At 41.3% G+C, this 26,015-nt stretch overlaps 1 protein-coding gene across 1 annotated transcript in view; it reads right to left on the minus strand.

The window, feature by feature from the left end:
- The window catches only part of NBAS (NBAS subunit of NRZ tethering complex), a 341,977-nt gene that overhangs the window by 66,955 nt on the left and 249,007 nt on the right, over positions 1-26,015 (minus strand). The gene's annotated exons all lie outside the window — the stretch shown is intronic.

The raw sequence follows: 26,015 nt of genomic DNA on the forward strand, positions 1-26,015 counted from the left end.
TTAAAGTGCTGAGACTATGAGCAATTCTGTTCTCGACTTTCCAAATTTTCTATAACGTTATATTCACTCATTTACTCACCAGTTGCTTACTGAATTCTGATACATAAGAGTCACTATGATAAGCATGCAATGCTTATATTTTTTCTAATATTTAACATGTTAAGTTCATTTGGCCTCAAAAATACGAATTAAGTCTCAACTTAACCCGTTTTGATAGACGCACCACATCCTTTGGAGCCACTCTGGGGCCTTTCAGGCCCTGATGGTTTGTGCCGCTCCAGAGCCAGATTTTAGTGGCCTGTCAGCTGCTCAAGCACATTTTCACTAGAGCTGTAAGAGGCCTCTGTTGATTTAACAACAGCAACAACAACAGATAAAGCATTCTAGGACCAAACCTCACCTTCCTATTACTTCTTAAAATCAGTCATGTCCTGCGTCTGGTTATTCTGAAAAGTAGGCACAGGCGTCAAATACACAGCACCAACGACTGAGCGACTGAACTGAACTGAACGACCCCACCAGGAGGCAAACCTCCCCTACCCTCCATCGCCAACAGCTCCCTCCAAGTCACTCCACATAAAACTAATGCTTTATAATAGATGGCTGGCATTTTCTTAGCCTCTTGTGGGTATGGATGAAAGGTGTCTTTAGGAAAGCACTATTTCCACCACACTGCAACTGTCTGCAAATACAGCTTCAAAACAAGTTCTGCACCCCCCAGCACCCACGACATAAAATCAGAAGCCACCAGTGACCAGCAAGGACCGGCTACAGTATTGTCTCTTCCACTAAATAAACTGAGAATGCCTTTCTGTGACTGAGAAATACAAGTTATCCTAGAACCCATGTTTAGTTCAACAGACCTCTCTACGTCCCTGGTGATGTGGATGGAAAGACTGAGCCCCCAGGGAAGGTAGGTGATACATTTGGGTTCGTGACGAGTGAGAGAGTGAAAGTCGGAATTCAGGTCTGTGGTGACCAAGCCAATTCTCCCCCTCACTGTCCACCATACAGTCACTCAGTCATGTGGGCCTTGTCACAGGATCTGACTGGGCGAGCAGATAAAATCAACTTCACAGCCCCACTGGACCCTGTATGACTTGCCCTCCAGCTCACCCCACCTCTCTCTAACCCAGTGTCCTCCTTTCTCCCATTCTCAGCCTACTCCTAAGACACTGACCTCCCTGCAGGCCTGCACAGCCTTTCCGCTTATCGGGCCCTCTGTCTGGAATGTTCTCCCAGGGATCCTCATGCTCGTTCCTGTGGTTCCCTCAGGACGCGGCGGAAAGGCCACGTTATGGACGCGGCCTCCCTGAGCGCTGAGGCAGAGCGGGCACACCCTCCGTCCTCACGGGGCCACCCTCTCCTCACCCTGCACTGCTTTCTCCTCACCACGGGCATGCTGTGCTTCTGTTTGCTGTGGTCTTCACTGTCGTCTCCCCAGAGCTCAGAACGGTGCCGCACACGTGAGAAGTGTACTGAACACATAAAGGAATGAACGGATGAAGGACAGCATTTCACAGTGGCAGACGGCGAAAGCACACTCGTGGCAGCAGGAAAGCTTATGACACGTGTCCAACCACCAGCGAGCACTCGGACACAGCCGCGGTGGAAAGAGCCGGACAGAAAACGCCAGGCTCTGGAGGTCACTTACGGGCTCTGACGTGTACTCTTTTGGTTGGCTGGCTAGTTCTTAGAATCCTTTAAGGACTGTAAAAACTAGCTTAGCTAAGGGCAGTACAAAAACCGGCTGTGGGCTGAATTTGACCTGTAGGCTACGAGTGACTGACTCCCCAATCTAGAATATTAAACACCTTTAGTTGGAAAGATGAACTGACAATAAATTGTTGGTAGCCTTGAGTGCCGGGCTAGCTACGGAATCTGACCTGCAGGAGTTCAGGAGCCGCTGAAGGCAAGTGGTATTCTGAAGATGATTGCATGGGAACGTTTTAGTCGGTTTTTTAGTTTAAAAACACGCTGCAGAATTTTTTTTAATATGAAACTACAAGTATCTGAGAAAAACTGTCATCATTTCTCAAGCCTGCCTTTGCCTGTCCTTCCCAAATCAGTTCAGGGTTCACTCCTTTGAGATGCTGTCGCTAACATCATCTCCTCCCTTATATGTTCCTTTTAAAGCTCACCTGTATCAAAGAACACATCTCACTGTGTTAAAATTGTCTGGTTACTCGTACATTTCCCCTGACTAAACAATGTGATCTTTCAGGGAAGAAAATGTGCTTTTTAAAATCTCTGTACCCCTAGCCCTTAATACGAAGTCTAGCACATCGCAGACAAACCGAAAATAGCTGCTAAATTACTCAACAACTCTGCTCAGTGTAAGGGTGTGCGGGAAGAACCTTTAAAAGTCCAATGAAATAGCATGTTCTCAACATGTCTCATGTCTCAAGAAATTTGTGGTCCAGAATGCGCCCAAAGGCTCCCTAATGTCTTACTTACTTATCAGGGACCCTAGTGTCTTATTCCTGTAAGATGGCCTCTAAAGACTAAAATTTACAAGGACATTTTCAAGAACTTGAAAGAAAAACCTCAGGACTAGATGTATGTTGTCAGGACAAAGCCAGTCAGTGGCGTTCAGAAGTCACGCAGGAAAAGGCAGCAGGACATTAGACGCTGGACATTAGGCAGCAAGGATTTTGAGTTTATTCACGGACAGCCACCCAGCAAAGGCACTGGACATCTGGCCCCAGGCTGGGTGCTGGCGACACAGACAAAATGAGATCAGGTCCCTGTCCCTGGGGACACTACACTTCAGCTGGAAAGACAGAGAGAGAAACGACATTGCAACGAGGCAGGATCCTTCTTCAAGCGCAGGAGGGTAAACACGACCTGCTAATGAGGACCTCTGAGGGGCAGTCTGTCTGGACAGGAAGGGAAGGGCCGGGGGGGCAGGGAGTGGGCAGGAAGGTTTGCTGAGGGACACTATCTCTAAAGGGAGTCCTCAGGGGTGAGGAGGCATTAAGACGGGAAAGGAAGAACTTCAAGGGTCCCCAGGTTAAAGGGGGCTGGGGGGATGCTGGGGTAAATGGATGCCACATGGCCTGGATGCCGAGTGCAAGCAAAGGCCCATCAGTGCCTGAGTGAGGGAGAAGGACCAGGCCAGCATGAAGGACATGTGTGCTGGGCGAGAGGACAGCTCTCTATCACGCTCGTGCCTGGGAAGCCGTGCAAGGAAGGAGTTGACAAAATCAGTGCTGTCGCTGTCATGAATGGCTTGATTCAAAATTCACCAAGACAGCTTCCCTTGTGTGCAGGTACCTTAAGGCTGATGAAATCTCACCAAGCAGATACTATTTTTTTCTTTTAAAAATGAATATAGTGTGACTTTCAGATAAGGTGGATATTTATAAAGTGATAGGTGCCTTAGGAAAAACCAGATGCTACCTACAGAGTCAGGGCGGGAAAGCCAGGGTTTACCTACCGTTCACATTGCTAACAGCAACTGTATTAACTAATGGAAAAGTCAAGAGCAAAATTATTTCACTCACACGTTGGTTTTAACATCACAGTTAATTTGAGAGATTGAAAAAATTTTCTTTGACTAATACAGGATAGAGAGATATCCTTTCTTTCTGGGTTCTATTTAAAACCTCACTCCACTTTTCTTTCATCTCCTCCCTTTCAAGCACAGACACTCCAACGCTTACCATGTGCTGGGCCTAATCTTGGCACAGGGGATACAAAAGGAAATGAAAACACAATCTCTATCTTAGAAGAACATCCATCCTAATGGAAAAACCAAACACAAAAGTAAGTATTCATAAAATGTGACAGAAATATAAACCAACCTATGCAGGTGCAAGAAAAAGTATCTGTCTTAGAAAGGCAAGAAAGTCTTTACAAAGGAGGTGGCACCTAAGCCAGGGCTTGAAGGATGAGCAAGGATTTCTGTGAAGAAGCGGGTGAGGTGAACTTGCAACATGGGGAATTTGTTGTTGTTCAGTCACTAAGTCGTATTCAACTCTTTGCGACCCCATGGACTGTAGCACGCCAGGCTTCCCTGTCCTTCACTCTGTCCTGGAGTTTGCTCAAACTCATGTCCATTGACTCTATGATGCCATCCAACCATCTCATCCTCTGTCCCCCTGTTCTCCTGCCCTCCATCTTTCCCAGCACCAGAGTCTTTTTCAGTGAGTCAGCTCTTTGCATCAGGTGGCCAAAGCTTCCAAACATTTCTGCCCAAGACCCACAGATTGTATGCATCAAATCTCAATATCAGAATATAAGCGTGGGCATGTATGCATATATTAAAAGCCCAAGTTTCATGAAACAATATACCCCCTACTGTGGTGAGGTACAATTTGGTATTCTCTGACATTAGTCTACTGTCCAGTATTTTTCCTGTTTTAATGCCAATCCACACACTGTAATTGCAGGATCCACTAATGGATTGTAACTCATTACTGGCAGGTGTAAAGCACCTGCCAATCTGCTCCAAGGATGACAGGATGACTTGCAGGGGCCAGCAAAGGTCGAGGCTACCAATGAGGTATCAAATTATCTAAGTTACATTTAACTGACTTCAACAAACAAGAAATCCCTTTATGTTCTTCTGACAGCATGATGTTACTCTCTCTGCTGACACTGAATGTTATATGTGGGTGCTTTATATCGATCTACTTTCCTTCCTAGATTATGAGATCCATCAGAGCAGGATCCGTGTCTTACTCATTTTTTGACTCTCAGTGCTTAGTCTAACATTTTAAGCACTGTTTTAAATTGTAAACATAGAATATTATGAAATAGTACCTTAAATGTTATCCAACAGAAAACGAAATTGACAAGTTTGGGGAATGTTTGCTTTATTATAGTTTACAAGCTGCTGCTGCTGCTGAGTAATGTCAGTCATGTCTGACTCTGTGCGACCCCATAGACGGCAGCCTACCAGGCTCCCCCGTCCCTGGGATTCTCCAGGCAAGAATACTGGAGTGGGGTGCATTTTCCTTCTCCAATGCATGAAAGTGAAAAGTGAAAGTGAAGTCACTCAGTTGTGTCTGACCCTCTTCGACCTCATGGACTGCAGCCCTCCAGGCTCCTCTGTCCATGGGATTTTCCCGGCAAGAGTACTGGAGTGGGGTGCCATTGCCTTCTCTGAGTTTACAAGCTATTCAAACATAAAAATAAGAATGCAAGTTTTGTCATAGTGAATCATATACTTTAAAAAATCAACAGTAGAATTCTGCTCCTCTGCTTTAACTGTCAATTGCTTATATAATAAAAATGAATCATGCAGGACACAGAGGCCACTTTATCTTTGCCTTTTCCCTTATGTAATAATCACAGTAATATTATCATTCTTCAGCAAAGTGTAAATGGCCCTATCCTTTGTACTGTTTACTTTCAGCACTGACATAGCTAATACATCCCTAAGTTTTTCAACAACTTGAAGGTCACCTTTATCTTAACAAAGAGGGCCATGAAGAATGTTAGAAATGAGATGCTCCTGCAGTCAGTAATGAAGGTTCCTGTCCACTGGGGCTGTGAAAGCATTCACTCACATTTTCCATTTAAAAATCTTTCCTATCATATGCATGCATGGGATACACAACACAAACTATTATTATTAAGAGCATTTTAAGTAGATCTAATGAGTTTATGTCAAAAACAAGTGTAAGTACGAAAATCTAGATCTTATTCTAACTCTTACAACTATTTTGGATCATTCAAAACCAAACTGAACTGTTGCTAGATATTTGAAACTGGGCTGAAAGGAATTAAAATGTCATTTTTAGATGTTCTAGGTGACAGTAAACAGAAAGAGGGATAAAGAAAAGCAGAAGGGGAACTGAACTGGTACTGAGCACCTACTGACACCAAGATCTTTATTCTTGCTATTTTATTTAATCTCCACAATGGTTATCCAAGGTGCCCGTCCCAGATACCGTGCTTGTCTCCCTGACGTCCACTCCATACCTTGTCTAGTAAATGCTGACCATGCAATGGGCATGCGACTGACTCAGGACCGCCTAGGGTTAGTCCTGATGCAGTCAGACCACTCACGGTAATCCCACACCTCTCACCACAGTGGTTAGTTCAGGTGGTCGGGCCAACTGACTACCAAAAGCCACAGGAATCTGTTCGGGGGTGAGATAAGCCCTGAGTGAGAGGCTCACGTTTTCTTTTCTGTGCGCACGTGGAGCTTTCTCACCCTACCTGGTGTGTATGGATTAGGAAGTGATGTAGCCTGTTTCCATCAGTCAGTGCACTGAAGCAAAGAGCCTGAGGGTGAAGCTACCACCACAGACCACAGAGAAAAGAGACAGAAACTGGCTCGTGATGACCACTCACTGTTGAATCACCCAACCCTGAAGTCAGCCCCACCTCTGAGCTTTTGAGTTACATAAGCCAGGAAATTTTCTGCTCAGTTAAGCTAATTTAATTGGATTTTCACTTGTGTCTAAAAACATTCTAAAATTAATCTATATTTATATAGGAGTAATTATTATTCCCCATTATATAGAGGAGAAAACTCAAGAGTCATTTTCCCAAGGTCGAGCTAGACGGGAACTCAAGAAGGTCTAACTACAAACCTGTCTCTCTATTCATCACAGTGCTGCCACTCAAAGAACTTCACGATGTGTCTAAGATTCACCACAATTTAATTTGATATGATGAGAGGCCACAATATTCACTTCAGTTCAGTTCAGTCGCTCAGTCATGTCCGACTCTTTGTGACCTCATGAACCACACCATACCAGGTCTCCCTGTCCGTCACCAACTCCTGGAGTCCACCCAAATCCATGTCTGTTGTGTCAGTGATGCCATCCAACCATTTGATCCTGTCGTCCCCTTCTCCTCCTGCCCTCAATCTTTCCCAGCATCAGGGTGGGAAAGTATTCAAACGAGACAACTCTACGCATCGGGTGGCCAAAGTATTGGGGTTTCAGCTTCAACATCAGTCCCTCCAATGAACACCCAGGACTGATCTTTAGGATGGACTGGCTGGATCTCCTTGAAGTCCAAGGGACTCTCAAGAGTCTTCTCCAACACCACAGTTCAAAAGCATCATTTCTTCGGTGCTCAGCTTTCTCCACAGTCCAACTCTCACATCCATATGTGACTACTGGAAAAACCAGAGCCTTGACTAGACGGACCTTTGTTGGCAAAGTAATGTCTCTGCTTTTTAATATGCTGTCTAGGTAGGTCATAACGTTCCTTCAAAGGAGTAGACATCTTTTAATTTCATGGCTGCAGTCACCATCTGCAGTGATTTTGGAGCCCCCAAAATAAAGTCTAACACTGTTTCCACTGTTGCCCCATCTATTTGCCGAAGTGATGGGACCAGATGCCATGATCTTAGTTTTTGAATGTTGAGCTTTAAGCCAACTTTTTCGCTCTCCTCTTTCACTTTCATCAAGAGGCTCTTTAGCTCTTCTTCACTTTCTGCCATGGTCTGCATATCTGATGTTATTGATATTTTTCCCGGCAATCTTGATTCCAGCTTGTGTTTCTTCCAGCCCAGCGTTTCTCATGATGTACTCTGCATAGAAGTTAAATAAGCAGGGTGACAATATACAGCCTTGACGCACTCCTTTTCCTATTTGGAATCAGTCTGTTGTTCCTGGTACAGTTCTAACTGTTGCTTCCTGACCTGTATACAGGTTTCTGAAGAGGCAAGTCAGGTTGTCTGGTATTCCCATCTCTTTTAGAATTTTCCACAGTTTATCGTGATCCACACAGTCAAAGGCTTTGGCATAGTCAATAAAGCAGAAATAGATGTTTTTCTGGAACTCTCTTGCCTTTTTGATGATCCAGCAGATGTTGGCAATCTGATCTCTGGTTCCTCTGCCTTTTCTAAAACCAGCTTGAACATCAAGAAGTTCATGGTTCACGTATTGCTGAAGCCTGGCTTGGAGAATTTTGAGCATTACTTTACTGGCATGTGAGATGACTGCAATTGTGCAGTAGTTTGAACATTCTTTGGTATTACTTTTCTTTGGGAGTGGAATGAAAACTGCCCTTTTCCAGTCCTGTGGCCACTGCTATTTCCAAATTTGCTGACATACTGAGTGTAGCACTTTCACAGCATCATCTTTTAGAATTTGAAATAGCTCAACTGGAATTCCATTGCCTCCATTAGCTTTGTTCGTAGTGATGCTTCCTAAGGCCCACCTGACTTCACATTCCAGGATGTCCGGCTCTAGGTGAGTGGGAGTGATCACACCTTCGTGATTATCTGGGTCATGAAGATCTTTTTTGTACAGTTCTTCTGTGTATTCTTGCCACCTCTTCTTAATATCTTCTGCTTCTGTTAGGTCCAGGGAATGGCAAACCACTTCAGTATTCTTGCCTCAAGAACCCCATGAACAGTATGAAAAGGCAGAAAGATATGACATTGAGAGATGGACTCCCCAGGTCAGTAGGTGCCTAATATGTTACTGGAGATCAGTGGAGACATAAGTCCAGAAAGAATGAAGGGATGGCGACAATATTAATGGAGAGAATTTTCCAGATTTTCCAGGGTCAGTGTTAATTTAAAAGTGTTTTACTCTGTTCTGCTCATGGAAATTTTATCATTTGATAAGTGGCATTGATTCGTCATAGTCTTCCACACATATGGATGGGATGAAAAACTCGCTCATCAGATGACATATGCTGGGCAAAAAGCTGGTTATACTATGATTAAGGAATTTTGCTAGGTGATTCAGTGAGCAAAAGGTTAAATAGCATCCTCAAAGGATATTTACAGAAATGCAATATGAAAGCAGAGATATAGCACACATGCCTGCACTCCAGTAACTAGCACAAACTGAGTCAGTCTCGTGTCAATGTCTCTCCGGTCCATCTTCATCTCTCCCATAAAACACCACACTGGCCTTCACACTGGAGTTTCCCTGTGTCCAAGCTGGTGCCTTCTGTTCCGTTCTCTGATCATCACCAAGGTGATCTTTCTAAAGCAAGAATCTGGAGACTGTCACTACCCAGGCTAAAATTTACGACTAATTGGTCCATTCTCAGGATAGTCTAAAACCTTTAGCCAGGTAAGCATTCATTCATTACCAGGCTCTTTCTTCTCTTTGTAGCCTCATCAAGATACTTCTATTTATATCACATGTCTTGTAGTCAACTGAAGGCACTAGATTATTCCATGCCTGTACCAAACTGCCACATCTACCTGGAATGCCTCTCCTCTTTTCATTTTTCCCTGCATAACAAACACCCTCATTTATTAAGACTGGGCTCAAATACCTCATCTAATATGAGGCCTTTTCTGGCTGGTTAACTAACTGTTAACCATTTTTACCTCACTGCTACCACATTACAAGTCATCAATCATATCAATTCTGAATCCTTCACTATTATATTTGTTTACCGTCTCCATCTATGAGGAGTTCCTGCTGACTGTCAAGTAGGCAGAAACAACCAGCATCCTGAGATGGCTGCAATTAGACAGGGATCTTCTTTGGGTACCATTACTTGAAAAGCTTTTGGCACCAGCTGAGTGGAGAGGGCATGACTTTCCATTATAAATCCCTTTACTGCACAGGCAAGAGAAAGTATTCATAAAATGGCAATTAGAAGATAAATCTGCTTATAAGTTTAAAAGGTACTTAATAAATGAGAGAAGGGATCGTAGGATGAACAAAGAATGGAGGAGGAGAGGGGGACCCACATCACTGAAGATTTATGGTTGAACAACGAAAAATTCAGAACCCTGAAGTCAGCCAGGCAGAGAATAACATTTCAGTCGGCAGGTTATTTCTGGATTTTTCTCCTTTCTTTTTTTCTTTTTTAAATGTTAAAATACACTTTGATATTTGCTGTACATTATTCTAAGATTGCTGATTTATTCTTCTGTCTTCCCCAAGACGTCTACCCCCTGTGAATTTAGAGCCCACAAGCCTCCCAGGAAGGAGCATATACTCTTTTTTGTGCTTTATTCATGGAGAAGCCTGCAAGGGCTGCAGAAACACACAGCAGCTGAGCGCCCGCCAGACTCCTTCTCAGCAACAGAGGCATCATCATTTATGATTGGATGGCAAACATGGTCTTTCGGCCAATTTTCAATCTTACTAAATTATTACCATAGCCAATTTGAAATAATTTCCAAGCACAAACAGAGAATGAGTTTTCAGCTTGCCAGTCAAGCCAATAATCACGAGTACCCAAGATGGGCTTTTGCAGCCAAATTTCTCAGTCGAGGGAGGCCATGGGAAGCAAGATTTGGGGAGCAGGCCTATCGATGAATCCTGACTTGGTCACGTCTAGCTCACAAGACACAGTCTCATGAGCAGTCTCATGGAGCAGTCATTTAACATCCTTGAGCTTTAATTTTCTTATCTCTTAAAATGATGATAAAAGTATTTATTTCACAGAGGTGGCAGGACAATTCACAGAGTAACATTACAATAAACACCACCTTCCCCTTCTTATAGTATCTTATTTGAGGGCTGGATGTGAAGAGGAAAACGGTTAATCCACATCCACAGTTAGCCTAGATGACTATGAAAGACTTTCAGAAGAAAACACTAGTCCCTCTTATTGTTACAGGGTAATGTTGACAGATAGTCCAATGGCCAATTCTCAGGCTTCTTCTAAAGGTCACAATACTCAGAGTGGATGCCATACCCACAATCCCTCCTGAAGGAAGCAGTCAAAGGGGCCTGTTAAACACAGGCTGTCTGCTTGGCAACAGAACTCTTCTGAATCTGACCACAGCTATATTCCTAGCACTGAGAACAATTTCTGATACACAGGAGGCACTGATGGCGTTTTTCCATTCTTGGATAAAAAATAACCCAAATTTAGAAGTTTAAAACATTGATTGTCTCACAGTTCTATGATTCATGAATCTGGTATGGTTTAGCTAGGTGCCTCTCTAGATTAAGATCTTTCACTAGGCTAGAAATGAACCACTGGTCAGTTCTGCGGTTTCATCAGGTCGCTTGGTTGGGTGGCAGGAGACGCGTAACCACAGTTACTCCATGGTGACTGGCCATCTTGGGCTCTTCGCAACAAGGGGCGTCGATTCCCCAAGAGTGCATGACCCAAGGAGGGGAGACGGCACCCAAGAAAGAAGCCACAGTCTTGTCATAACTTAATTTTGTAAAGGGCATCCTGTCACTTTTGCTGTACATATTCTGCTTGTTAAAAGTGAATTAACCACATTTTTCACAGAACTAGAACAAATAATTTCAAGATTTGTATGGAAATACAAAAAACCTCGAATAGCCAAAGCAATCTTAAGAAAGAAGAATGGAACTGGAGGAATCAACTTGCCTGACTTCAGGCTCTACTACAAAGCCACAGTCATCAAGACAGTATGGTACTGGCACAAAGACAGACATATAGATCAATGGAACAAAATAGAAAGCCCAGAGATAAATCCACACACATATGGACACCTTATCTTTGACAAAGGAGGCAAGAATATACAATGGAGTAAAGACAATCTCTTTAACAAGTGGTGCTGGGAAAACTGGTCAACCACTTGTAAAAGAATGAAACTGGATCACTTTCTAACACCGCACACAAAAATAAACTCAAAATGGATTAAAGATCTAAATGTTAAGATCAGAAACTATAAAACTCCTAGAGGAGAACATAGGCAAAACACTCTCAGACATAAATCACAGCAGGATCCTCTATGATCCACCTCCCAGAATTCTGGAAATAAAAGCAAAAATAAACAAATGGGATCTAATTAAAATTAAAAGCTTCTGCACAACAAAGGAAAATATAAGCAAGGTGAAAAGACAGCCTTCTGAATGGGAGTAAATAATAGCAAATGAAGCAACTGACAAACAACTAATCTCAAAAATATACAAGCAACTTATGCAGCTCAATTCCAGAAAAATAAACGACCCAATCAAAACATGGGCCAAAGAACTAAATAGACATTTCTCCAAAGAAGACATACGGATGGCTAACAAACACATGAAAAGATGCTCAACATCACTCATTATCAGAGAAATGCAAATCAAAACCACAATGAGGTACCACTTCACACCAGTCAGAATGGCTGCGATCCAAAAATCTGCAAGCAATAAATGCTGGAGAGGGTGTGGAGAAAAGGGAACCCTCCTACACTGTTGGTGGGAATGCAAACTAGTACAGCCACTATGGAGAACAGTGTGGAGATTCCTTAAAAAATTGCAAATAGAACTACCTTATGACCCAGCAATCCCACTGCTGGGCATACACACCAAGGAAACCAGAATGGAAAGAGACACATGTACCCCAATGTTCATCGCAGCACTGTTTATAATAGCCAGGACATGGAAACAACCTAGATGTCCATCAGCAGATGAATGGATAAGAAAGCTGTGGTACATGTACACAATGGAGTATTACTCAGCCGTTAAAAAGAATTCATTTGAATCAGTTCTGATGAGATGGATGAAACTGGAGCCAATTATACACAGTGAAGTAAGCCAGAAAGAAAAACACCAATACAGTATACTAACACATATATATGGAATTTAGGAAGATGGCAATGATGACCCTGTATGCAAGACAGGAAAAAAGACACAGATGTGTATAACGGACTTTTGGACTCAGAGGGAGAGGGAGAGGGTGGGATGATTTGGGAGAATGGCATTCTAACATGTATACTATCATGTAAGAATTGAATTGCCAGTCTATGTCTGACGCAGGGTGCAGCATGCTTGGGGCTGGTGCATGGGGATGACCCAGAGAGATGTTGTGGGGAGGGAGGTGGGAGGGGGGTTCATGTTTGGGAACGCATGTAAGAATTAAAGATTTTAAAATTAAAAAAAAAAAAAGTGAATTAAGTCAGTTCAGTCTACACTCAAAGGGAGGAGATCACACAGGGGATTAAACACTGGAAGGTAAAGATCATTAAGGGTCATCGCACAGGCTGTCTTTCTCAGCCTATTCATTGACTCAAAAGACATCTGGTCAATGAATGAACAAAGTAGCCAATGATGTCTACTTGAAGAGATCCTGTGCCAAATAGGAAAACCAGACTGACTTCTAGGGAAATTTGTGGATTTTCCATTTTAAAGGGCAAGTGGGCAAATAATCAACTTTGGAAATGGAAAGACCACGTATGACTTTTAACAGGCCAGCCTTTCTTTTCCTTAGAGTCTTATAACAGGTCATTTTTCACAGGACTGTCTATGTTTTATTTATGAATAAATTATATTATATCATATTATGCTTCAAAAACTATTTTCTACCCTTTAAGTATTCTACCTGCTCCTTTTATTCTGTGCCTTTGACAATCACATGGGAAAGACAATTCTTTTTTAGATTTGCTCCTTTTTGCTTATCTCCTAAGCTCCTGGCTTTTTGCATTTTTGTCAAGATAGGTAGGATATGCTTATCAAACAAAACTCTCACCTTGGAAAACAGAAGAAAATGGTGCCTTAAATGAAAAGGCATTAAAGAACAAGAATGGAAGGATAATGTTTACAACTGTAATAATATATACAATCTAGCTGAAGGTCAGATGAGAGCAATATATACTGCACATTTAAAAACCCTGAAATAATCACTACTATGTAGCATTAGTAACAAATATATGCCTGGAATATAGAAGACATTCAATAAACATTTACTGATTATCTCTTTCTTTGAACACACAGTATTTATTAATATCCTTAATGATACTTCTTATATTAAATTATACATTCATTTGACATGTATTCATACATTTATCCCAATCAACTGTGAGCTTTGAAAGGGCAAGGAGCTTAGTAGTCTTTTTTTATCTGTTTCCAGCATCTAGAACAATGGTACTGAAAATGTGCTCACATAAACAGTTTCTCAATGTATCTGGAATGGATAAAACTCACTCAGTTTGAAATAAAATGAGTCAAATGTTGACTACATCAAAACCAAAGACAAACAGGCAAAATACTTATGAGATTATAGGAGAAAAAATTATAAGTTAATATTCAGTCACCCTGTAAAACTGAGTAAATGTAATGCTTTACAGTCAAGTTTGCTAAGTCACTTCACTTGTGTCCAACTGTTTGTGACCCCATGGACTGTGGCCCACAAGGCTTCTCAGTCCGTGGGATTCTCCAGACAGGAATACTGGAGTGGGTTGCCATTTCCTTCTCCAAAAGTCACGTTTAGTATGATTATAAAATAGCAACAACAAACACCATTAAAAGTTAGGGGGGGGAATGGACAACATATGAGTATACCTGATACATACAGCTGACTGATCTTTGACAAAGGAACAAAGGCAATACAATGGAGCAAAGACAGTTTTTTCAACAAATGGTGCTGGAACAACTGGACATCCACATGCCAAAAAAACGAAGGAAAAAAAAATCAATCTAAACCTGGACCTACATCTTTCACAAAAATTAACTACAAATGGACATTATACTTAAGCATAAAACACAAAACTAAAAACTTTTAAGAGATCACATAGGATAAAATATAGATGGCCTGAGTAGGGATATGAGTTTTCAGATATAATACCAAAGACATAATCCATAAAAGAAATAGTTGATAACTACACTTTACTAAAATTAAAAACTTTTGCTCTGAAAAATATAATGTGGAGAAAGTGAGAGACACGCTACAGATGGGAAGAAAATATTTGCAAAAGACACATCTGATAAACTACTGTTATATAAAATATACAAACAACTCTTAAAACAACAACAAGAAAACAAGCCAGTTAAAAAATGGGCAATGGACGTTAAAACACATCTCACCAAAGAATATATACAGATGGCAAATAAACATGTAAGAAGATACTGTGTATCATATATCCTCAGGGAAACATAAATTTAAAAAGTAGTGAGATACCACTACAGACAGATCAGAATGGCCAAAATCTAGAACTCTGAGACCATCAAATGCTGGCTAGGATGTGGAGAAACAAGAACTCTCATTCATTGCTGATGGGAATGCAAAATGGTACAGTCACTTTGGAAGACAGTTTGGAAGTTTCTTACAAAATTAAACACACTCTTACCATATAATTGTACTCTTTGGTATTCATCCAAAAGAGCAGAAAACTTACATCCACATAAAATCCTACATGTTAACGTTTACAACGGCTCTAATCATAATTGACATAACTTAAGAAATGACCACATGTCCTGTGGTAGGTGAATGGATAAATAAACCAGTACATCCACACAATGGGATATTATTCAGCATTTAAAAGAAATAAACTACCATGCCATGAAAAGACACAGAGAATCTCAAACGTGTATTACTAAGTGAAAGAAGCCAATCTGAAAAGGCTATGTAGCATATGACTGTACATAGCTATAGTCTATATGAAAGTATAAACTATACAGCATTCTAAAAGAGGCAAAAATATGGACACAGTAAAAAGACAATGGTTGCCAGGGGTTTGGGGGTGGGGGGGCCTCATGAATAGGGAGAACACAGAGGATTTTTAGGGCAATGAAAATACTCTGATATTCTAATGTGGTCAGATAATAATGTCACTATGCATCTGCCCACATCTACAGACAGAACAACACTAAGGTGAACTGTAAGGTAAACTATGGGCTTTGGGTGATGATGATGTGTCAGGCGTAGGTTTATCAATTGAAAAAAAAAATGTTATCTCCTAGTGAGGGATCTTGAAAGCGGGGGAGATTAAACATGTATAGGGGCAGGAACAACTAGGAAACCTCTGTACCTTCCTCTTCATTTTCTTGTGAACCAAAACTGCTCTAAAAAATAGTCCTAAAAAAATATATGAGAAAGGAACTTTTCATTCAGAAAAGGATCTTCAGAAACAGTGTCTTCTGAGACAAACATGCATTTGACATGCATCCTTTCAATTAAAAAAAATTATGAAGATCAAAAGATCTTCATTCACTGTTGTAATGTATACACAAAGATCAATGTGGATATATACACACATATACCAGTAATTAGAAAGACATGCATGTAGTTCCTTTGGCTTTAAAGTTAGTATGTTTGATCTTAAATAAACTAAGATTCACTGACTTACATATAAGAAAGGATGTATGCATTATGGAACTACATCAGCTTTAAGGGTTTGTTGGTTTTTTTTTTTTCAATACTTTTTATCATTTTTCCATTTTGGTATTGAAAAAAAAAACAAACTTAAAGCTGATATAGTGCCATAATGCATACATACTTTCTTATATGTAAGTCAGTGGATCTTAGTTTATTTAAGATCAAACATATTAACTTTAAAGTAAAGAAACTAAAAGGTATGGACCTACCAGAAGCAGCAGATACTAAGAAGAGGTGGCAAGAATATACAGAAAATCTGTACAAAAAAGATCTTCATGACCCAGATAATCAAGATGGTGTATTCACTCACCTACAGCCAGACATCCTGGAATATGAAGTCAAGTGGGCCTTAGGAAGCATCTCTACGAATAAAACTAGTGTAGGTGATGGAATTCCAGTTGAGCTATTTCAAATCCTGAAAGATGATTCTGTGAAAGTGCTGCACTCAATATGTCAGCAAATTTGGAAAATTCAGCAGTGGCCACAGGACTGGAAGAGGTCAGTTTTCATTCCAATCCCAAAGAAAGGCAATGCCAAAGAATGCTCAAACTACTGCACAATGAACTCATCTCACATGCTAGTAAAGCTCAAAATTCTCCAAGCCAGGCTTCAGCAATACGTGAGCCATGAAATTCCTGATGTTCAAGCTGGTTTTAGAAAAGGCAGAGGAACCAGAGACCAAATTGCCAGCATCTTCTGGATCATCGAAAAGGCAAGAGAGTTCCAGAAAAACATCTATTTCTGCTTTATTGACTACGCCAAAGCCTTTGACTGTGTGGATCACAAGAAACTGTGGAAAATTCTAAAAGAGATGGGAATACCAGACCACCTGACCTGCCTCTTGAGAAATCTGTATGCAGGTCAGGAAGCAACAGTTAGAACTGTACCAGGAACAACAGACTGGTTCCAAATAGGAAAAGGAGTACGTCAAGGCTGTATATTGTCACCCTGCTTATTTAACTTCTATGCAGAGTACATCATGAGAAACGCTGGGCTGGAGGAAGCACAAGCTGGAATCAAGACTGCCAGGAGAAATATCAATAACCTCAGATATGCAGATGACATCACCCTTATGCGAGAAAGTGAAGAAGAACTCAAGAGCCTCTTGATGAAATTGAAAGAAGAGAGTGAAAAAGTTGGCTTAAAGCTAAACATTCAGAAAACTAAGATCATGGCATCTGGTCCCAACACTTCATGGCAAATAGATGGGGAAACACTGGAAACAGTGGGTGACTTTATTTTGGGAGCTCCCAAACCACTGCAGATGGTGACTGCAGCCATGAAATTAAAAGATGCTTGCTCCTTGGAAGGAAATTTATGACCAACTTAGACAGCATATTAAAAAGCAGAGACATTACTTTACCAACAAAGGTCTGTCTAGTCAAAGCTCTGGCTTTTCCAGTAGTCATGTATGGATGTGAGAGTTGGACTATAGAGAAAGCTGAGTGCCAAAGAATTGATGCTTTTGAACTGTGGTGTCGGAGAAGACTCTTGATAGTCCCTTGGACTACAAGGAGATCCAACCAGTCCATCCTAAAGGAAATCAGTCCTGAGTATTCATTGGAGGGAGTGATGTTGAAGCTGATACTCCAATACTTTGTCCACCTGATGTGAAGAGCTGACTCATCGGAAAAGACCCTGATGCTGCGAAAGATTGAAGGCAGGAGGAGAAGGGGATGACAGAGGATGAGATGGTTGGATGGCATCACTGACTCAATGGACATGAGTTTGAGTAAACTCCGAGAATCAGTGATAGACAGGGAGGCCTGGCATGCTGCAGTTCAGGGGATCGCAAAGAGTAGGACACAAATGAGGGACTGAACTGAAGTGTCTAGAACCTTATTACATATAAAAGTAGAGGGTGGCAGAATCACAGTCCCCAAAGAGGTACATCCTAATCCTCAGATCTGCGAACATGCTATGGTAATGGCAAAAGGACTTTGCTGATGTGATTAATGGTCCAGTCCCTGCAATGGGGAGATTATCCAGGGCTTTCCATGCAGGCTCCCATCTTTTCACATGAGTCCTTGAAAGTGAGACCCTTTCCTGGCTTTGGTTGGAGAGAAGTATGGGAAAGAAGTATGTGAACACAGAGAATCAGAGAGAGGCAGTGTTGCCAGCTTTGAAGATGGAGGAGAGGTGCCACGAGCCAAAGAAGGGAGTTTCACTTCCTTCACTCACCACTGGATTCTCCCCTGGAACCTCCGACAACAATGGAGCCCTTCCTAATCCTGCATTTCAGCCCACAGAGACCCCTGCCCAATCTCTCACCTACAAAATTAAAGACAATTAATGATATTATTTAAGCATTGAGGGGTGTGGTAATCAGTTACAACAGCACTAGAAAAAGTAAGACATGGAGGCGATTTTCTTTTTTTTTCTTTTTCATATCTTCTCCATTTTTTTTTAAAGGAGAAACACACATATAAATTGTGTCAAGGAAAAAGTGATTATAACTGAAACACATGAAATCCAGGCTATTTGAGGAATAAAGAAGAAATGGAGCATAAAAGTCTTAGGGGATATATGGTATTTTTATTCCATTTCTCAAAGAGCAAGGAAGGAAGTGCTTCTATTTCTTGTTACAAAAAAGAAACCAGATAAGGGGCAGATGTGGACTCAATATAAGAAATAACATCAATGGATCCAATCTGCTTCAGAAAATAGTCGGTGCCTCCCTGAGGAAAAAAGATTATCATTTGCTGAAGACCTCTAACACTAAACAGATAAGACTAGGATTGGAATTCTGACTCAGCTACTAAGTTGCTTCTGACCTTGAACGAATTACTTAACCTCTAACCTTCAATGTGCTCATTTCAAACCGAGATGTAATATCAACCTTGCAGGGTCACTGTGATGGTAACTAGAGAGGTCAAATGGAGAGCCAGCTTCTGGTACATATAAGTGAACAATAAATGGGAGCTATTGCCACTGTTATTACACAGCACGTGCAGTGATCTCTGCAGATGACAGATAACACCTGAGGTCTTATAATTCACTGTTAGCTTGACCTTCATTTAGTACGTGTGGCAGAAACCACTTTCCTGTCCTTTGCAGAGTTACTACCCAGGCCTGCAGAGGAGGACATTCCCCGATTGGTCCTGAGAAGGAAAGTACTGCTCCTCTCTTCACCTTTCACTTCCGGGGGAGGAGGAGGGACAGCTGATGACACAAGGGGGAAGACACTGACAAGGGGTGGCTAGTCCTTTCCCTTTCTTTCTGAGATGTGCCTGTGACTTTTCTCCTGCTCTTGGCCTCCTGGTGGCCGACATCTGTGGGATAAGTGAGGACTTTGGTTCAAGTGAGGCATTATGTATCCAATACATTCATGTGACTACTGAACATTTGAAATGCGACTCGTCTTTATTAACAAGTGAGTCCGCAACAGATGGTAAAGAGCAGGCAAAAAAATAAAAACAAAACAGCAACACAAAAATGTGGAAATATCTCGCTCATATTTTTATGGGCTTCCCTGGTAGCTCGGATGGTAAAGAATCTGATTGCAATGCAGGAGACCTGGGTTGAAACGGTAACATTTAGGATAATTTCACCTATTCTGTGTCACCTTTTTTTAATGTGACTACTAGAACTTCTCAAATTCAACAGGTGGTTCACATCACCGTTCTACTGGGCAGCACTAACCCAGAGGCCACCGCTCGGGGTCCCATGGGTGGGAATCAAGGTGGGAGGCAGCTCTCTTGAGGATGCACTCATGCTCTCCAAATAAAATATCCTCGTGTTTGGCAGGGATGTCCAAAGATCTGGGCAGGGAGCAAGTACGAGGAAGGCTGACTGTATAAAATCAACCATGCTGTCACTCCAACCCCCGCAACAATAAAGTAACTGATCTTCATCTGGCTGATCCCTCTGACTCTTAACTGACTGAAACTTTGGAAGACGAGACACTATTTACTGCTCTTTCCCCATCAAGCCCCAAAGATATGATGGAAATACTTCAATTCAGACAAGCACAAAGCAAAGGTAGCAGTCTTCTCGTGGTCCTTAGGGGCACAGAATTCAAAACCATTTATGTTGATTTCAGTTGAGAGATCTATTGAGGGTGACTTTCAGCAGAAACAAACATCGGCATGAGTGGCAAAGCTCCCTAGAGAAAGGTCTCCGAGACAAGTGAGATTTCATAGAATAAAAAACAGCAACAGTAGCCACTGGGACACAACTGAGAGTTACACAGAGCTTAAATGGGGAAATGGAAATTAGGTAGGCAGTGACTGCAGACGGGGACATGCAAAATAAATCAGCCTCAGAGAGGAGACAATGTGGATACTTTTTCTTTCCTCCATGGGGAATACACATCACAGTTAACCTCTTGATGGGAGACCTACCCACCCAATCTCTGGATAAGTGGTTTGACCTGATATGCTGGCAAAGTTAAACCCAGTGGCGGTTTTCTGTCGACTCCCCTTTGCTCTCACCCCACCAGGCCTCTTCCAGCCTTCTAGGAATGTATGTCCGGATTGAACTTGGAACAGGATTTTGCTTGGCTCTTTCAGAGCTGGTGATTTGCTTGAATTTTCTAAATTACAAGGTGATGGAGTTGAGGTTGATACTGTTTTACTTTTTTTTCTCTTTTTCTTTTAGGGTTTTAAAAATGAAATGCATGGAAAACTTGGGGCAGGATTAATTTAACTTCAGATTTGCTGAAGAAGCTACTCCTAGAGTGAAAGAAGGTGTATTCTGCTGAAAGAACCTGAATTATCACCCAGACACCTAACTCAGCCCTCTTTGTAAGACTGAGCAGAAACCAGGAAAATCATCTCTGAACTTTACTTTTGTTGAACTTACGAATTTTGGATTTCGATGAAATTGAACTTTAACTAAAAGGGCAAGTGGATTTGATTTTAAGGATGTCAATTTCTCCCTGGGAATTTAATCATGGGAATTTAAATTTGGGTCATTTTAAAGTTGCTGACCTGTAATACTTGGCCTATTTCTACTCTCATTTAAGCTTGTGGCTTAACTTAAAACTTGTGATGAGTTCTAATCTTCAGTTCAATTGGGCAAAAATCAGGAAACAGAACAGAGAGTGAATTATTAGCATTGTCCACAGGAAGGCGGAGGAGGGTCTCTTCTGACCTAGGCTGGAGTTTTCTACAACAGGTTGCACTGCCACGACTGGTCCCAGGAGGATGTACCACACGACTCACAGGGACGAGAAGAGTGGCCTCAGGGAGTGGGCATGGCAGGGTGGGTAACAGCACCAGGTCCCCACAGACTCTGGACTCCTTTCTCCCCTCACCGGCAAGAGGTTTCATTACCAAGCCAATTAATAAGCAAGCCAAAAGCCCACTGTCCTCTCCTCATCTTTCCATTATGAGGAGAAAATTTCCACTCAACCAAAACTATAGCAAGTGCGCCGTGGGCATCCCTCTCCCCCTCTCCTGACTCCTCCCTAGTGGATGAGAGCAGACTTCAGAGCCACACATTAATGCCCCAACCCCAGTCTGCCCTGCCTGTCAGTGCACATCCATCTTTAGCTTCCTTCTAGAATGACTTTCTGCAGCTGTTCTTAACACACCAAGTTTCAAACAAGTGTGAACTTTCATGAAAGACAGACTATTGGGCTGCAGATCCAGGCCATGTTCCCCAATTCCAGCTCTTCCAACAGTATTTATTGTTGATAGTCATTTTCATCCTCCTGAATTCTAAAAGGGGGTGTGAGTAAAGAAGGAGTGGAGCCACGATTAATCATCACCCCCAAACTCTACTGCATGTAAGTCCTGGAAAAATCAATCACCTCTTCTCTAAAGCGAAATCCTGGCCTGGGAATGAAACTAAGGAAGAGGTGAATGTATGCCTCTCCCAGAGAACTCTCTGCTAAGCTTGATTAATATTAAAAAATGTACATGTTCACTAAAAAAATTATAAAAGCTAAACTTTGTAGATGGAAAAGATATACTGCAAGCTCAAAAATTCATAGAGTGATATCATGATATTACCATGCACACATGCCATTTACATTTTCAAGTTCTTTCTGACACCTCTACATTTGGAAAGCTGATTAGGAATTACACTATTTTGAGGAACTGAACTACAAGACAACCCTTTAGGCACTGACCAGACATATCTTCATTATTTTTTGTATTACACGTATTTAAAGTTGAAATGCTCTTTCATGTGGGCACCAGGATGGCTGTGGTTTTGAAAAGAATAACTTATAACTGGTTCTCGAAGTGTGGACCACAAACCACAAAGGTTTATGACTCTTTTCAAGAGGTTCACAAGGTGAAAATTATTTTGATAATAACATGAAAACATTATTTACCTTTTTTCACCATGTTGACACTTAGATGATGGTAAAAAAGCAAGGGCGGATAAAACTGTGGGGACTTAGCACAATCAAGGAAGTGGCATCAAGCTGTCCTAACAGTCACTGTGGTCTCCACTGATATTTTCATTTGAGAATGTTCTTGATGAAGGAGTAAAAATAATTCATTAAATCTCAACCACTGAGTGCATTATCTCCAAAGGACTGAGAGATACACATAAAATGCCTCACTGTGTACTGAAATATAATAAAGAAAAAGTGTCTGAATGACTCTCTCAGTCATGAAGAGGTGAAGTAGCTGCTTTGGCATACATTACCATTTGTGCTTGAAATAACGACTTAATAGACAAATTATGGCTATTCAGACTTGAATATTTGGCAAACATTTTCTCCAACATGAACAAAGTGAGCTTGTCACTTCAAGAAAAATAACTCACAGTATTTATTGCCAATGACACAACTTAAGCTTTCAAGCAAAAATCGGAATTTTGGAAAACATGTACCCACAACTGTGAGCATGACAGCTTCCCAATACTCAAAGACTCACTGGATGAGATGAGTGTTCAGAACAATCCATGTGATTTTGTTGATGATATATAAGGCTCTGTATCAACATTTGGATGATTTGCATAACTCAGTGAGCCAATTTTCCAAATGCTTAATGCATTATATTCCAAATCATTCACGGTAAAAGAGCCATTCAAAGTGTGATCTAGAACAACAGTTTTAGTATAATGGAGCACAGAGATATCAAGGATAGGGTTTCTGATTCTACACTACAACTAGCCTGTAAGAATCTATCATTTGTTGAGAGTTTTAGTGTGGCAAGAACACTCAAAATTACACCACAGGCCATTAAACCACACCTCCCTTTTCTAACCTTGTATCTGCGTAAGGCTGAAAACTTCATCTTCTTCAACCCAAACAACAAAAACTGAATATAGAAACAAACATGAGAACCTAGTTGTGTTCTATTAATATTAAGCCAGACATGTAACTATAAAATGATGTCACGTTTTCATTTTGCGTGTGTGTGAAATAACTATCTTTCTATTTTCCATTCAGTTCAATTCAGTTCAGTCGCTCAGTCGTGTCCGACTCTTTGCAACCCCATGAATCGTAGCACGCCAGGCCTCCCTGTCCATCACGAACTCCCGGAGTTCACTCAGACTCACGTCCATCAAGTCCGTGATGCCATCCAGCCATCTGATCCTCTGTCAGCCCCTTCTCCTCCTGCCCCCAATCCCTCCCACCATCAGAGTATTTTCCAATGAGTCAACTCTTCACATGAGGTGGCCAAAATACTGGAATTTCAGCTTTAGCATCATTCCTTCCAAAGAAATCCCAGGGCTGATCTCCTTCAGAATGGACTGGTTGGATCTCCTTGCAGTCCAAGGGACTCTCAAGAGTCTTCTCCAACACCACAGTTCAAAAGCATCAATTCTTCGGCGCTCAGCCTTCTTCACAGTCCAACTCTCACATCCATACATGACTACTGGAAAAACCATAGCCTTGACTAGATGGATCTTAGTCGGCAAAGTAATGTCTCTGCTTTTGAATATGCTATCTAGGTTGGTCATAACTTTTTTTCCAAGGAGTAAGCGTCTTTTAATTTTATGGCTGCAGTCACCATCTGCAGTGATTTTGGAGCCTATTTTCCATTAAAAGGTGCTATATCATCAACCTATAAATGGATCTATTATTGGTAGTCTTAAGTGAATTAAACATATATTTTTAAAATATGTTGGTTTTAATTTCTAATATGATAAATATCAACAAATATTACATAAACAAAGGTTGTTTAGAATCTTCAATAATTGCTAAGAATAATAAGGCATTCACAAATCAAAAGATGTAAAAACTGTCCATTTATGATAATAACTATTTTAACAACCACTATAAGGAGTATCTGTTTTTATACTATGCTAGATACTTGGAACTTTGGAGATAAAAGGCAACATCATTGCTCTCAACGAATTTCTAATTTCATAGGGAGAGTAATTCTCAATTACTATAATTTTACTGTAAAGAAAAAAACCCTTAATTTTAAGTTTCTTATAGGCATGTCTTTTATGTCTTGATGTCTCCAATGGCAACTAATGGAGTATACAGCACACAATAAAGCCTAAATACTTAATAAATCTGTATAGCATGCATTTGATTGATGCATCAGAAAGTCATATATCATGCCATGCAAAAAGGAAATATGCATTTCCTAAACATTTTTACTGGAAAAGGCAATGGCACCCCACTCCAGTATTCTTGCCTAGAGAATCCCAGGGATGGAGGAGCCTGGTGGGCTGCCGTCTATGGGGTCACACAGAGTCGGACACGACTGAAGCGACTTAGCAAACATTTTTACATAGATTTCTGACACCAATTGTTCATTATGGTGAAAAATGCACTCCCATTCTTAGTTAACAGACAGCATTAGCACTGGAAAAATCCTGAAGTTATAACTACAATGCAGCCCTTTGCTTGTGACTTAAACTTCTGAAGTAAAATTTATTTTACATCATATCATGGTTCTTAAGATAAATCTATTTTTCTAGATTTTTACAGCAAGTAGTCTAGACAATAGGATAAGGGAGGAAATAGTAGCTTAGTTCAAGAATCTAAACAGTCTTATGAACAAGAGATGCCCTCGTGCCGTTTCCAGAGCTTCAGAAGGCAGAACCAGAAAGTGGGCAACGTAAAGAAGAGAAAGAAAGATTCCTTACGTGTGTGTGTGTGTGTGAATAAATATAGAAGCAGAGGTAGTGTAATTAACAATAGAAATGATGCTCAAGGTCAGAGGTCAGACTAAAGAGGTTCTCAAGAATTTTTCTGCTCTAACCCAAAGGAGAGAACATTTCCCAAATGAACAAACTGGTAGAAGCTGAACCCTAGGGTGCACACGGGTGGGGAGCGGGTAGCAAACGCCTACCCAATCCAGTTTGAGAAGCAGTGGGCAAGACACTACAAGGCACTTTTAATTCTGTGATTACCGAGCTTTTAAAAGGAAGGATTCGGGCAAACTCCAGAGGAGCACTTCCTAAATAGGAGGAGTATTTTCCACATCCTTATTTTTGGATGTAGCTCTACCAGCAACTAAGAGTGAGCACTGAGCACAGAACACAAAGGATGGGATTACACGCAAGTGCCCGCTTCTATTGGAGAAGGCAATGGCACCCCACTCGAGTACTCTTGCCTGGAAAATCCCATGGACGGAGGAGCCTGGTAGGCTGCAGTCCATGGGGTCACGAAGAGTCGGACATGACTGAGCAACTTCACTGTCACTTTTCAGTTTCATGCATTGGAGAAGCAAATGGCAACCCACTCCAGTATTCTTGCCTGGACAATCCAGGGTTGGGGGGAGCCTGGTGGGCTGCCATCTATGGGGTTGCACAGAGTCAGACACGACTGAAGTGACTTAACAACAGCAGCAGCAGCCCCCTTCTATAATCACATCATGTCTGAACCAAGCAAATGGTGTTCTGACCGGCTTTTCAGCTTTGCTGACCATTTCCCTGGATTTCTAACCCACTAACTCGTTCTCTGGCCCTTCTATAAAAATGTTTCTAATTACTGATTTGGAAAAGCAATATGAGAGCAACCCTAACCTGACTCAACTGGAAAGCGGCAATTGAGAACTAGAGCCAATGCACTTGAAACATTTGTATTCTTTTCCCTTCTGCATATTCATCACCTCGAATGTCATGCAAATTCAGTCTTAGCCTACATGACATAATGTTGTTTTGTGAATATTTTCCCCAGAATGTCTATGAATTCTGCTAGCGCA

This window comes from Ovis canadensis, chromosome 3 (assembly GCF_042477335.2).
Source record: "Ovis canadensis isolate MfBH-ARS-UI-01 breed Bighorn chromosome 3, ARS-UI_OviCan_v2, whole genome shotgun sequence".
In the NCBI taxonomy this organism is placed as follows: Eukaryota; Metazoa; Chordata; class Mammalia; order Artiodactyla; family Bovidae; genus Ovis; species Ovis canadensis.